A 13614-nucleotide genomic window follows, 5' to 3' on the forward strand; every position below is an offset into this window, starting at 1 on the left:
TGCTTTTGTATGTAAAGTTTTCTTGGGACACAGGTGCACCCTTTGTGTGTGTGTGTGTGTGTGTGTGTGTGTGTGTGTGTGTGCATGTGTGTTGTCATTGACTGATTTCACACTCCCAGTGAATTCAGTAGATGCAGTAGAAACTCTATTACCTGCAAAACCTAGAATATATACTATCTGGTTCTTCATAGAAAAGATTTGCCATCCCAGGATATGTAAGATTTAGAATGGGAACAGGTCATGTCTCAACATCACATATTATATCCCAAAGACCATTTATAAAGGTTCAAGAAAGACCATTTCCCCCTACACATACCCCTCTGTGTAGTTTCTAAATACTTGTTATAGCCAGGCTCCTACCAAGACCCTACTGCATACATGCCTCCCTACAGCTCAGCCCGTCTCGTACAATAGACATCGTCCCATGGCTGCCCCAAGAACTTGTACTCTGCCCTCTAGGAATGTAGAATCCAGACCAAAATATGTGACCAGAAGGAACATTAGCAGTTTGTCTGCCTCCTGCATATGCCACAGATGATCAAGAAGGGAGTTTATGTGACAGCGAGGCAGTTCCCATGGAATATGGGTAAAAACATGCATCAAAGTCAAACACATTGGGACTGTTGAGAGTTTGGGCCCATCATTTTTTCCAATCTACGTCCAGAGAGTTTGAACAACCCGGGCTATCTCACAAACTAGCCTTCTGAGACTCCTCCCATTCTTCCCCAGGCAGAGGGGTAGCTCAATGATCAATGGGTTAAACTAGGCAGATGAGTTCTCAGGATGATGTCTTCCAAGTCCTGCCTTCCGCACTTTGCCTACCTGTGGGCTGGCAGAACTTCACTCCATCTTCTTCCCTCCCCACAGCAGGCTTCCACTCGTTTGATCACTTACAAGTGCTCAGGTGTGACTTTCCCCATGCATTTGCTGCCCTTCATTTGCCACACACAAAGTGGGGCATCCATGTCCCTAGATATCTGTTCTGTGGGTTGGGATTTTATCATTTGGCTAACGAGTAGGCACTGAAACCGGTCAACTAACTGCAGTTAGGTCCAAGCTTCCCACAGTGCAGTGCAGGGGTGGAGATACACAATTAAAGCATTTGTAGGGATCCAGAGAGTCCAAAGAGACACAATTCTTTCATTTCCAAAGGAGTGTTTGTTGCCATACTATCTTTTCCTATTGTAAAAAAAAAAAAAAAAAAAAAAAAAAAAAAAAAAAAAAAGTACCTTACAAGATAAAGGGTTTATAGCTGCCACAGTCAATTGATTCCCAAAAAAAGTAGCCCTCTTTTATCTGCTCTGATTTCACCTTCCCAAGAGTGAACCCAGATGCAGTCACCCAGAATGACTTCTGGTGAGCTTCCTGTTGTGAGATCATTTCAAAGCAGATTTTTTGGTTGAAGAATGCGGATGGCCTTTACAAGTAGCATACTGTCATGATAAAGAGCTTTTATTCCTCCAGTGGATTGCCTGATATCATATCCCAGCCCCACCAGCTTCTAGCAAAGTAATGTCTTCCTATGGCAATACCTCAGTTTCTCCACCTATAAAATGTTATAGATTTTACTGCCCATGAATGTCAGAAGGATACACTGAGTTCATAAATACAATCTAATGTTCTTAGATTAGTGCTGGACATAAAATAGGTGCTAATGTTATGATTTCTCACTCTGGATTCAACTAGATGTTTCTAGAGAGTATCCTTGGGCTCCATTTTGTTCAGCACAAAAGTGACCCTATCCTATGAATGTCAATGAAAAAAAAGGGTTTTGAACAAAATGTTCCTTTAGGTTTCTGATTCCAAACACATTCTTCTGTGACATGCAGAAAAGCTAAGATTTCTAAATTGTTAACTTTATTATTTTTCATTAGCAAAGGAGCAATCCACACTTACGGTTCTTTCCTTGGTTATAAAGAAAAACTGTCATTTCATACATACATACATACATAACACTTCAAGACTTATTTCAAAATACATGCATGAAACTTTTCTAACAATCTGATCAAGTTATTTGTTACAGGTTACTGTCAAACAACACAAATAATCCCACAAGCCACATGGGGGAAAAAAAATCTAACTATACCTTAATTGCTTTGATCATAGAAGAATAAATGTATTCTTTCAATAACCTAACATACCCTATTACTGTTTTTTAAAAAATAATGTAACTGGTTGCTATAGTAGGAAGCTATTAAAAAGGGTACTGGGCTTCATTCAAAAGGAACGGACGAGTATTCCTGTCTCCTATGAGCTCATTTTTGTAGCATCATGCTTATTCCTCCAGTTCGTTTATTTCATGAACTTTCATAAGCAAAAATAATGCTTTGGAAATCACACTATCTGTATCTTTCCCTTTAATAGCTTTAGAAACCTCCATCTAATTTCTGCCACACTTGAAAGAAAGGACAGAACCTTGAACCTTTCTTGAACTTCAAAAAGTTCAGATTTCCTTCTGGTAACGTTTGAGAATGTCTGCCAAACACCTTATTCACTTGTGCTTATTTGATTTCCCTCTTCCAAAAATGTTTTATCAATTCTCTAATGTCTACATTAAATTCTTTCTCCATGATTGTGGCCTTGTCTCTTGTTTCCTCACCTGAAAACATGGTTTAGTTGGGCTTGCTATAGCTATTTCATAGGATTTTTCAATTTGCAGAAAATAGGTTTGAAAACCTTAGGGGAAACAATACCTTTTATAGTAGAATGTGAGCTCCCTTGGTGGTGAATTTCTGTGTTTTGTTCCAGGAATTATTCTACAATTCCCCCATTAGGAACATAATGGGTATTCAAATAGCTGTTAACCAACTCATTGAATATATCTAACTCATTGACCAACTTAATGAATATATCTAAGAGTTAAAATCCGTATGTTTATTCTTTTTTACATTCTATAGTCAAGGGCAGTGACTGAATCTGTTGTTCATTTGTTACCAAAGTCTAATACAATGGCTAGCCTAGGTCATCAATATATATTTGTTGAATTTAGTTTAAATTTTCCTGAGGTAGTGAGGATTGGCAACTTACAAATACTCAATGAACCTGGAATTAGAAATATAGACCTTTGCTCCCAATAGCTACACTGACTTCAAGTATGGAAGCGTTCCGTTTTACCATGTGTATTATATTCTGTAGGAACAATCTTTCAATTATATAAAATATATATACAGAGGATCTTTCACATACTACATGCATTAGGAGACACAAGAATGTCATTAATCATGAAGAGCCTACAACTTAGCAAAGAAGGAAAAAAAATGAAGAAATACATTTTAGGAAAAAAAAGATAAATTTTAGGGACATTTGTACTAAGTGCCTAATGAACAAATATATCCATGTCCTGTAATGTCAGGACTCAAGAACACTTAAGTATGAGGCAGATCCAAGTTGGAGGAGAGGAAAACTAAGACGATCAGAATGAGGTCTGGGGAAATGAATCTGGCTAAAGAGGCAGTTGTTCACGTCCAACAAGTATGGCTAGTTCAGGTGTGAACGAAGTAAGAGACTTTAACTCAGAGACTATAGTATAATAAACATGGCATATCAAGAATGATGCTATGAACACAAAAAATAATAGCTAATATTTTTGAGCATTTATTATGTGAAGGGTAAAGCCCCAAGAATTAACTAATTTCATCCCCATAATAGTTCTGTCAAGGAGGTATTAATTACTCTGCCAACATCCCCATGTGGCAAGTAAAGCTTTAAAAACTCAATAAATTTTCGATGGTCACACAGGGAACAGAAGGACTCGATGGTAGCTAACGACTAGGAATTAAGTGCCTCTTGAAGAAAGATCGAAGACCATCCTGGGTGATCATTTATTTCACAGAACACAGAAACCACTTAAGTAACATTTAGCGCTACACCCTGCCAAAACAGGGGGCTAGTATGATCTAGATAAGTTCTGCGGACTCTAACCATAGCTTTGGGATCCAAATTTACAAGGAAATTGAAACATTAGGGCAGTAGAAGAGACGGGAGAGTGTATCAACAGCAACTACATGGAGGTAGGATTGATGGGCAAACAGCAATGGCTGAGACTCAGAAGTTCATTCCCTAGAATTCTGGATTCCCAGTCTATAGAAAAAAAGCTGACCTTAAATCCAAAAAATGATGGATTTGAGGCTCTTGTCATGCTTCCTTCCTTCAAGGACCAGGCAGGACTGACCCTACAAATGGGTGTCCTCTAACTCCAGAAGCGATGGACCAACATCTAAAATGTAGGAGTTGATAAACATTCTATTCTAAGAGGGCCTCAAGGAAGAGGTGAGACTTGACTTGGATATTCAAGAAATAGAAGGACTTGTCAATACTCGGAAATAGAAAGATTTCTAATTAATCAAAGATGTAGCTGGGTAATAGAAATCCAGTTTTGCTGAAGCTAAGTGTTTATTTAAGAAAGTAGCTGAAGAAAGTAGACAAAATTCCAGACTGGGGACCCCATGCAGTATTTGATAGGATAAATGGTACCATGTACAGTCCCAAGATGGTGAGGAGCCATTTTCTACTGCCTCTATGTATTGTCCAAGAATGAGAGAAAAGTTGGTTAAAACTCCTTTCAGCATTCATTATATCGTGTGCATATTGCTAAGGCCTTTGATCCCTCCACCTTTCCTATTGCTTACTGATTCGGGCCTTTTGGTTACGGAGTTACTTTAGTTCCTTTTCCAGGAGATGTGCCAGATATGTTGGCACTGAATCCATCAGTTCTGCTGCTTGTTAACAGTTCTGCCATTTGAAACTATGGGTTAAAATGAAGTTGGGAGATTACTTTTAGATTCCATTCCTTTCTCCTATTACTGCCCATCAAAAACATGGAATTAGTCATAAGCCATAAATCTCTTCACAGACATTTTAGGGTTAGATAACTCAAATATTTACTTGTTAAGAAAAAGAACCTCATATTCCCATAAACGTCACACAGGAAATCTCTCTGCAGGCAGCTTCATTCCACAACAAAGCCTCTGACAACAGCAGTGTCCTTCACAGACAAAGAGACAGATTTATTTCCATTCCCTTCTAGCGTGGGATGTCTTTAAGATTCTCATCATCCTCTCTTCTTTTTCTTCTCTATTTTCTCCTCACCTACCATTTTTCTCAGGATTTCCTCTCCCATGGCCCCCTTCCCACTTTCCCCCCCCCGTCTGCACACACGCACATACTCGCTTGGATGGAGCCACCATTTTTTATACTCAAATTTGTCTTGCCCCCCACCATCTATAGTAGAGCCTGATGTGTGAATACTGTAAACACTGGTCTCCAGTTTCAAATATGTGAAACTTTTAGTTACTATCAGTAATGGTCTCACGTATTTTATTCAAATGGTGCAAGGAGATTGAATAAATGGAGCAGGGAGGACAGTCTTCCTTCATTTGCATATGAAACTGGATACAAGTTTCCTGGTGATAGTAAGCTTCATCTACAAGACACCAGAGGTTTGAAGACAAACTATGTTAAAACAGCTGGAAATGCCAAAAGCAACTGGACAGGTTGATGAGGACACAACACCCCTGTTATCCTGCCTCTTCTTTAGGCTTCCGTCCTCAATCCATAGTAAACACACCTGGCTGGACATGGCTGCAGCCCTCAGTATGAGGAATCTCTCCATGCCAAACATTTATTCTTCCAGACATGCTGTGTCATTAGAAATTGGATAAGTCAGACAAAAAGATTCCCCCACTGTTTGACATTGTACTTTCAAAGATGCTTCCTTTGACTCTCAATTGATTGTGACTTCTAATTTTTCAGTATTAAGTTTATCTTCTCTCTTTATCTCCAAGATTAAATATTGACCAATATGCTTGTATATCATTTTTTTTAATTTTTTTTTCAACATTTATTTATTTTTGGGACAGAGAGAGACAGAGCATGAACGGGGGAGGGGCAGAGAGAGGGAGACACAGAATCGGAAACAGGCTCCAAGCTCTGAGCCATCAGCCCAGAGCCCGACGCGGGGCTCGAACTCACGGACCGCGAGATCGTGACCTGGCTGAAGTCGGACGCTTAACTGACTGCGCCACCCAGGCACCCCGCTTGTATATCATTACTAATGCTGGAAACATCTCACCTGCAGCAAATGTTTCAAATACAGATTTTTCTATTTTTCCGTGCCTATTTTGCAAGCCCTCATTTGGTCTCTGAACACTGCAAAGTAGGCACTATTACCCAAAATCTTCAGAAAAGGAAACCAAGTCACAGAGCTGCCAGCTCAATGAAGTCCTCGTTCCTATGACTAGTAAGCAATGGAATTTAAGATTCAAATAAAGCTGCCCATCAACTTGTTTTAATATACTACACCACCTTTTACAAGTAATAAACCTCTTGTAGTAGGACAACACAATTACCACTGTATTATCAAGACTCCAACGTGCACATTCTTAGTTCATACAAATAGTGATCATGCCTTGCACAAGACTTTAAAATTTAAGACCTCCCTCATAAACCACACGCCCATCCTTAGAGCCTCAGGCAGAGAAGCAGCCCAGTGATTAACCACATGTCAAGAGGAAGAATAGAGTTTTAGAGAAATGTAGACTGCCCAAAGCTACATGGTCATTATGCAGTCAAACAGAACTAACCCCCAACTCTCCCCAGCTTACTGTTTTCCACTGTTTGAAGCTGCTGTGAGCTAAATTACGTTTCAAATTCTGCCTGAATTGTACTAAGTGACCTATGATAGGATATTTGATACAGAGAAACATGGTACTCAAGAGCCCAAGGATGGGGAGCAAAGGCTGATGGGTACTTTGGGGAAGTATGTGAGGATCATCGTGGGCTGGCAGGTAGGCAAAGGAGGAAAAGAGTTCCAAGGTTATCTTCAGGGGCCATGTACTGGTTCTTTCTTCCAGCAGGCAGCAGGTGAGTTTGACCTCATCAGAAGGGGAAGAAGGCAAGGAGTTCAACTACAAGTCCATGCAGTTGGCATAGTTACCTAACCTTGCAAAACTTTTATTAGTATGAACAAACAAATCCCAAAAGGGATCATGTTCCCAACATAAAACAAAGTCCTATTTTGCTCAATTCCACATGGGTATTTTTGATGGACAGCTGGCAGTTCCCCATTCATGGTCCAAAGACACCCAAGTACTTTTCATATATGGCTCTCCATCGTCTGCATATGGCTTCCAAGGTCTCATGTTGATTGCACTTCAGCCAGGAAGGATAAAGAATATGGAGTCTATCCCACGGGGAGGTTTACTTAAGCCCTATCGCACTCATCTTCCATTGGCTGAATTGAGTCACAAAGGCTGGGATAGAAGATTTTCTTGTGCACTCAACAAGAGGAGGAACTAAATATGGTGAATAACACACTCTCCCCCTTCTCTACTGTCCCATATTGTTTTCTTTTGTAAGCCAAATTTGCACATGTAAGTTTCTTTAAAATTGACTTCCTATCTACCCTCCTAATAGGCTCATCACAAAAAACAGCGTAAAAACAGAAACAAGCAAAACCTTGGGCTTGAGAGGATGAGCTTAGGAGATAGAAAGCTCTAGGTCTGAGTCCTGACTGTGCCTTTTATTGCTGATAACTAATCTTTAGTAAGTGCTAAGAACCAAGCCAGTACTTAGCACTTCCCAAGCATTATCACAGTTGACTTTCACATCAATGCTTTGAGAATAGATTTCATGCATGATATTACAGCCTGCTTAACTTGCCCAAGTGCACAACAGGATATAGAAGTAGGCTCAAGCCTTAAGTCTGCAACCCCAAGTCTGTGCTCCTCTAGCATTTATGGAGCCTCTCTGAAAACTGGCTATTTCACTAATAAAACCTACTTCCCAGATTTCTTATGTACATGCTTATTTACTTGTTTTTTGCAACACATTGCCAGGCACATAATGAAGGGCTTGATTTGTCCCCATTATTAAGCATGGTAAGTAACTACTTTCTCAATATGAGCCTCAGTCTACTACGGGTTTACTTTGCTCACCTTCAAAAAACCTATCTGAGAAAAATTTAATAAAAACCTAATTTTTAATTTTTTTTATTTATTTTGAGAGAGAGCACGCAAGCAGGGTAGGGCCAGAGAGAAAGGGAGGGGAGAGAGAGAATCCCAAGCAGGCTCTGTGCTGTCAACACAGAGCCCAATGCAGGGCTTGAACTCATGAACCATGAGATCATGACCTGAGCTGAAGGCAAACGTTTAACCGACTGAGCCACCCAGGCACCCCAATAAAAATATTCTTTAAGACACATCCAGTGGAGACACAGTGATCTGCAAAAATTTACCAAGGGCAGCTTTGCTAGTAGTTAAAAGGGTTCCAACAGCCTCTACATGGGCAGCCCATAATACAAAATAGATATGATTTTTAAAGCAGCTATACAAAAAAGAGAATGAAATATAATGGCAAATCTATAATGATACAGTCAGCGTTGGCTGATCTATCAATCTATAAGCCAGCAAATAAGAAGGATAAATACTCTCATTATGATTTCAGCATGCCCCACTTAGTTCTCTAGGAAATCTATGGTGCACACATTCTGCACCACTTAGATGCTCCTTTGTCAGATTTGACACAAAACCATTTCCCAGATTTAGAAGTTCCACTCTGCCGGGAACATTTTATAGGCATCAGTGTGGCAGGGCACTTAGCATCCCTGGTTGAGAGGCAAGGAGCCAAGGGCAGGAGGGAGATATATATTTATTTCTTTGGGATGCTCAGTGCCTACCTGAGGGATGAACAGAGAGCAGAGGGCCAGGAAATAGAGATTGAGTGATTTCACACTATCTTTAAGCATTACCCCTCCTTACTGACTCCTTGGGTACCAGAAAGACCACATAATGGGACTGTACTGGGAGATGCCAAATCCACACACTGAGACTAAGTAAAATGCATGGATGCAAGGAGACAGAACAGACTGGCATGTTCATGGCATTGTTAGGAAAACAGTCTGACCAAGGCAGAGGTGCCTTTCAGGACGTGAGACACAAAGCTGAATTAATTCTGAGTCTCAGATAATGACAGAACTTGTAAGTCAAATACAAAGCCAGACCTTCTGCTTTTTGGTACAGCATCCCAACTCATTTCATCTTCCCACCTTGCCTGTGAGGCAAATGTTAATCTCCACACTTCACAGATGAGAAAACGGACACTCAGAACCGTTTAATGACTCATCCAAGATCGCATACTTTACAGGTGGCAAAAAACAAGTCATTTCTCCTCTGAATCCAGTCTCCTAATGTGGTAGGCACTCAGGTGCATTACAAGGTATTTGAACTTACCAACTCAAATGCCTTATCACTGCATGATCTGGGGTATTCAGAGTAGAGGACCGCGCAAATCCACAGAGTTGCAGAATGTGCCAACAGTTTATATCACCATTTCCTGACCCCACTTTTATCAGATATCAGAGTTGGAAGGGAAGCGCAGTCACATTCCTCAGGGAAGTACATCTGGCCCTTCCCATTCTGAGATGCCATTTGGGTGTCTTTGCCCACCTCTTAGAGCAATGTTGCTTCCTATCCATGCACCATATAGGTGGAATTCCCAGGAACTTTTCATCTCCCTGGTCCTCTTACGCCTTTCTGGAGGATTTCACATATTAAATTGTTTAACCACCATCAATTCAAGGTTCTACCACCAAGCCAAATGAGCCAAAAATAGAAACAATCAACACTTCCAACAGTGAGAATAGTCAATGAATGGTCAAGGATTTCAATGAATGCAAAGAATGAAAAGGCTTTGGTAAATTACCACTTCTTGGTGAATTCAGACTCACACTACTCCGTAACTAAGGGTCATAATGAAAGAGCTAGAAAATGGCCGAGCCCACAGAGCAGCAGCCTGTAGTTCCTGAAGCATTAGGATTAGACAGGTATCTAAAATCGAGGAGCTGCTGATGTTGGGCCCAACCACAAGGCATGGAAGAATCAATACATCCAGGCCTCTGAGTGTAGGCTACCATCCAGCCAATATTATCACCGAAACTTGAGGAAGCGGCGTGAATCTGAAGCCGACATCACAGCCGTCTTTAGGAACGTAAAAGAAATATCATAAATCATGCATAATTCTGTTTCTGGGAGGCAAAAAGAGAAGAAAAAGAAAAACAATCACTTAATTTTCGTAGTATATATTAACTTGCCATGTTTGCATGGAATAAAGTAAGAAAGGTCTTACCTTTACCTGAAGGGAAGTGAACAAAAGCAGTGGTTCTCAAAGAGCCAACCCAGACCAGCGGTACCCACATCAGCTGGGAACTCGTGGAAAACGCCAGTCCTGAAGCCCCTTCCAGATCTCCTTAAATAGAAAGTATGTGGGTGGAGCCTGGCAATTGGTGGTTTAACAAGCCCTCCAGGTGATTCTAATCTTGTTCAGGCTTGGTAATTACTGAATTAAAACAACCTGAATGCATCTCTTAACCCTTAACTAAAGTCAGAGCCAAAAGCACACACAGAGCAAAGAAAAAGTTTTTACCTGGGACACAATTGTAAACGATTAAGCCCTTCCTACTGTACATATCCTTTCTTTCCTCAGCTTTCTAATCTCTAAAATGGGAATAGTAATATCATCTATTTGAGTAGGATATTATGAGGATTAAACAAAATAATGTTTGAACTAATGAGATGTAAATGACACAAGTGTGAGCATCCAAAAATGCGAGCTACTATTATTAAAATTTCAAATTAATACCAAACCCAAACATCCAAACCTCAAGGTAATGACCACAGGGATAATCAGATTTAAGCAAACCAGATGTAAACAAGAACATTTGTGAATTAGGAGAAAAAGCAACCAAATATAAATTAGGAAAAATATCAAACCAAATGTAAAAGAGAAACTTTACAAACTGGAAAAACACACACGCACACACCAACTTTGAGGGGAGTAACAACAGGGGTAGTTAATGAGGTCTGATCACCATTCAATCCATCCAGCTTCCATTTTGAGGAGGAACAAGTAAATGTAAACTGCCTTTAGGGCAACTAATTCGGAGAGCAATTCATGCTCTCTGAAGCTGGGAAATTGAGACTGGGGAGCAGAAGATAAGATAAAATATCCCACAGCCATATTCTTTTGGTTCACGAATGGCAACCAAGTCCATTTAAAAAGCAAGATTTTTTGATAAATTTTTTCAAGCAGCAAGCTCTGCTGCCAGGGAAAACCGTAAAACAAGACCCAACCAAAATAAAAGGATAAATCTCTCTGCCTATTTAAAACCAAGCTTCAGAAGAAAGTTTCTAACCCCAATCAACTGAATTAAAAAAAAAATCATAAGGAAATATCAAGAAATAATTCAAGATTTAAAAGGGAAATTATGGTGGAAATAGGCTGAGAGGCGATTTCAGTGAAGCAAGAGAGACACTCTTAAAAATACTTGGGTCATTTCAAAAATCAATCTTATAACTGGTTGAAGACTTGGTAAAGCAAAAAGAAGTCTTTTGCAAGGACTTCCAACTCACTGACTTCATTCATCCAGAACCTGCCTTGATTGATCTGTCATGTTCCTCCCAGAGCGATGGAAATGATTTTCACCTCATCCATTTTTCCCTGTGGCGCTCTATTCTTTAGCACATTGTGAGCATGTCGGCTGGAAATGTACAGATCAACTGTACAGTCCACGTCTAATTCAGCCTTTGCAGGTACATGAAGGAGGAAACATATGTATATGTGTGGATTGACCTTGGCAGTCAGGCAAAGAGAAAACAGTCCTCTCTAGCCCACCGTTTCCCCCTCCTGCAGGGTTTTCCAGAGCCCTTTCCACCCAGACCTTGTGAAACCATGGAAATATTTCATTCACTTGAAAAAACAGTCTGCATGATGGGCCGGAGATAAATGGACTATCGAGTTACTGTGAAGGACAGGCGGTACAGGAAATAAGTGAGAGTCCCTACCCAGCTATGTTGAGCTATCTTTGAAGAAAGGTGTTTCAGAAGATGAGCCTGTGGGAGAAACAGTAGAATGAGGTTTCAGTTTCAGCTCTGCTCAGGCTTTGCTACCTAAGTTTATTCCTGCCTCTGGACCTATTTCTGTATTTTTAAGGTTAGAAAAGTAAGCTCTATCGGTAGTTTCCAAATCTAGATACTCATCAGAAGGCTTTCAACTATATTTTTGGGTCCCAGCCCAGATCTTTATCATCAGAATCATAAGAAATAGGGCCCAGGATATGTATTTTCAAAAAAATTCAGCTCGGGAATGGTTTGTAAGTTACTGGATTAGACGCTCGCTAAGGATCATTTTTGTTGTGTATGTTGTGTGCCCAGCGCTGGTGTGTCCTTTGAACAAAGGATAGAGAGGATGTGACTTTTACCCCCAAAAAACTTTAAATGTAAATAAAAAGCAGAACTCCTTAATTATTCTGGTTTTCTTTTACCGGGTAACAAGCCACCCCAAAACTTAATGGCTGAAAATGACATTCCTTTTTCTTATGAATCTGCAATTGAGGCAGAGCTTGGTGAAGACAACTCGTTTCTCCACACATTATATCTGGGGCAGCTCAAGATTGGGGGCTGTGTCCCCTAAAGATCTGTTCACAAATGTCTGGCGGTTGATACTGGTTGTGTGCTGGGACCTCAGCCAAGTGCCACGAACTGGAACTCTTACACATGACCTCTTCATGTGGCTGCTTCGCTGCCTCACAGTAAGGTGTCTGGGCGGTAAAGGTGAGCATCCCTAGAAAGAGAAAACAGTGGGAGCAAGAAGTCTTATCACTTTTCACCACCTAGCGTCACTAGGCATCCCTAGGAAGTGGCACTTCTACTGCATTCTCTTCATGAGGAAGTCACGAAATCCTGCCCAGGTTCAAGGGGAGGACAAGTAGACCCCAACTCTTGAGGGGAGAGTGGCACCAGACATATTTTTGGAAAATATAATCTGCCATACCAGTAAATAAAACAGAAGATTATGATGGCAAATAGTGGAGGGTAGTAAGAAATTGGCTGGAGAGGTACAGTATACAAGATTATAAAAGAACTTGAAGAGTTTAGATATGCTCCGTAGGAAATTGAGCCACTGAAGGGTTTAGAGCAAAGGATTCTAATTGAATGCATCCCGGTGAGAGATGTATACTGTGAATGAAGGTGAGCTTTGTAAAACGCTTTAGGGAGAGTGTTTTACAGGCCTGGAGAACTCAGTTCTATTTCTTCTCTGTGACTTCTTACCATTTCTATAGCTGTAAACCTCAAAAGGAGGACCATGGGAGCACTTTGGGGTATCTACTATGAGCCACAAGAACCATCGAAGGCCAGTATTATTGTCCCCTCTTGACAGATGAGGTGAATGGAGCTCAGAAACATTAAATAATTTACCCAAAGTCAAATAGCTTATAATTCATAGAGCCGTTATTAAAGCCCAACCAAGTCTGTCTGACTACAAAGCAAGAATTTTTCTCGCTATGTCATGCTCATGGCGATGTCATGTCATGTCAGCGATGGCTTCATCGCTGGGAAGATGAAAATTATGTTTTATGCAAAAAACATAAATAATGTAGTAGTCCCTCTCTACCTATGGTTTAATGTCGGGTAATAGAAAATGAAAGCAACAGAAAAATTCAAATAAAATTCTCTGCTTTGGGCTTAGGATGAGAACTTTTTGAGAGACATTGGAAAGGCAGAAGCTATATCCCATGACACGACTATCTGTAATACGGACTCCCCCTATCCACACACAGAG

The 13614-nt window shown here is 40.4% G+C and overlaps 1 protein-coding gene and 1 long non-coding RNA gene across 5 annotated transcripts in view; one reads left to right on the forward strand and one right to left on the reverse strand.

The window, feature by feature from the left end:
• Nucleotides 1-12272, reverse strand: part of LOC123383870 — a 137009-nt gene extending 124737 nt beyond the window's left edge. The window contains exon 1 of the long non-coding RNA XR_006594178.1: nt 10123-12272. This is a non-coding gene — a long non-coding RNA (uncharacterized LOC123383870). The remainder of the gene's footprint in view (nt 1-10122) is intronic.
• The window catches only part of GRM3 (glutamate metabotropic receptor 3), a 220510-nt gene that overhangs the window by 85300 nt on the left and 121596 nt on the right, over nt 1-13614 (forward strand). The gene's annotated exons all lie outside the window — the stretch shown is intronic.

Source organism: Felis catus, chromosome A2, assembly GCF_018350175.1.
Source record: "Felis catus isolate Fca126 chromosome A2, F.catus_Fca126_mat1.0, whole genome shotgun sequence".
Lineage (NCBI taxonomy): Eukaryota > Metazoa > Chordata > Mammalia > Carnivora > Felidae > Felis > Felis catus.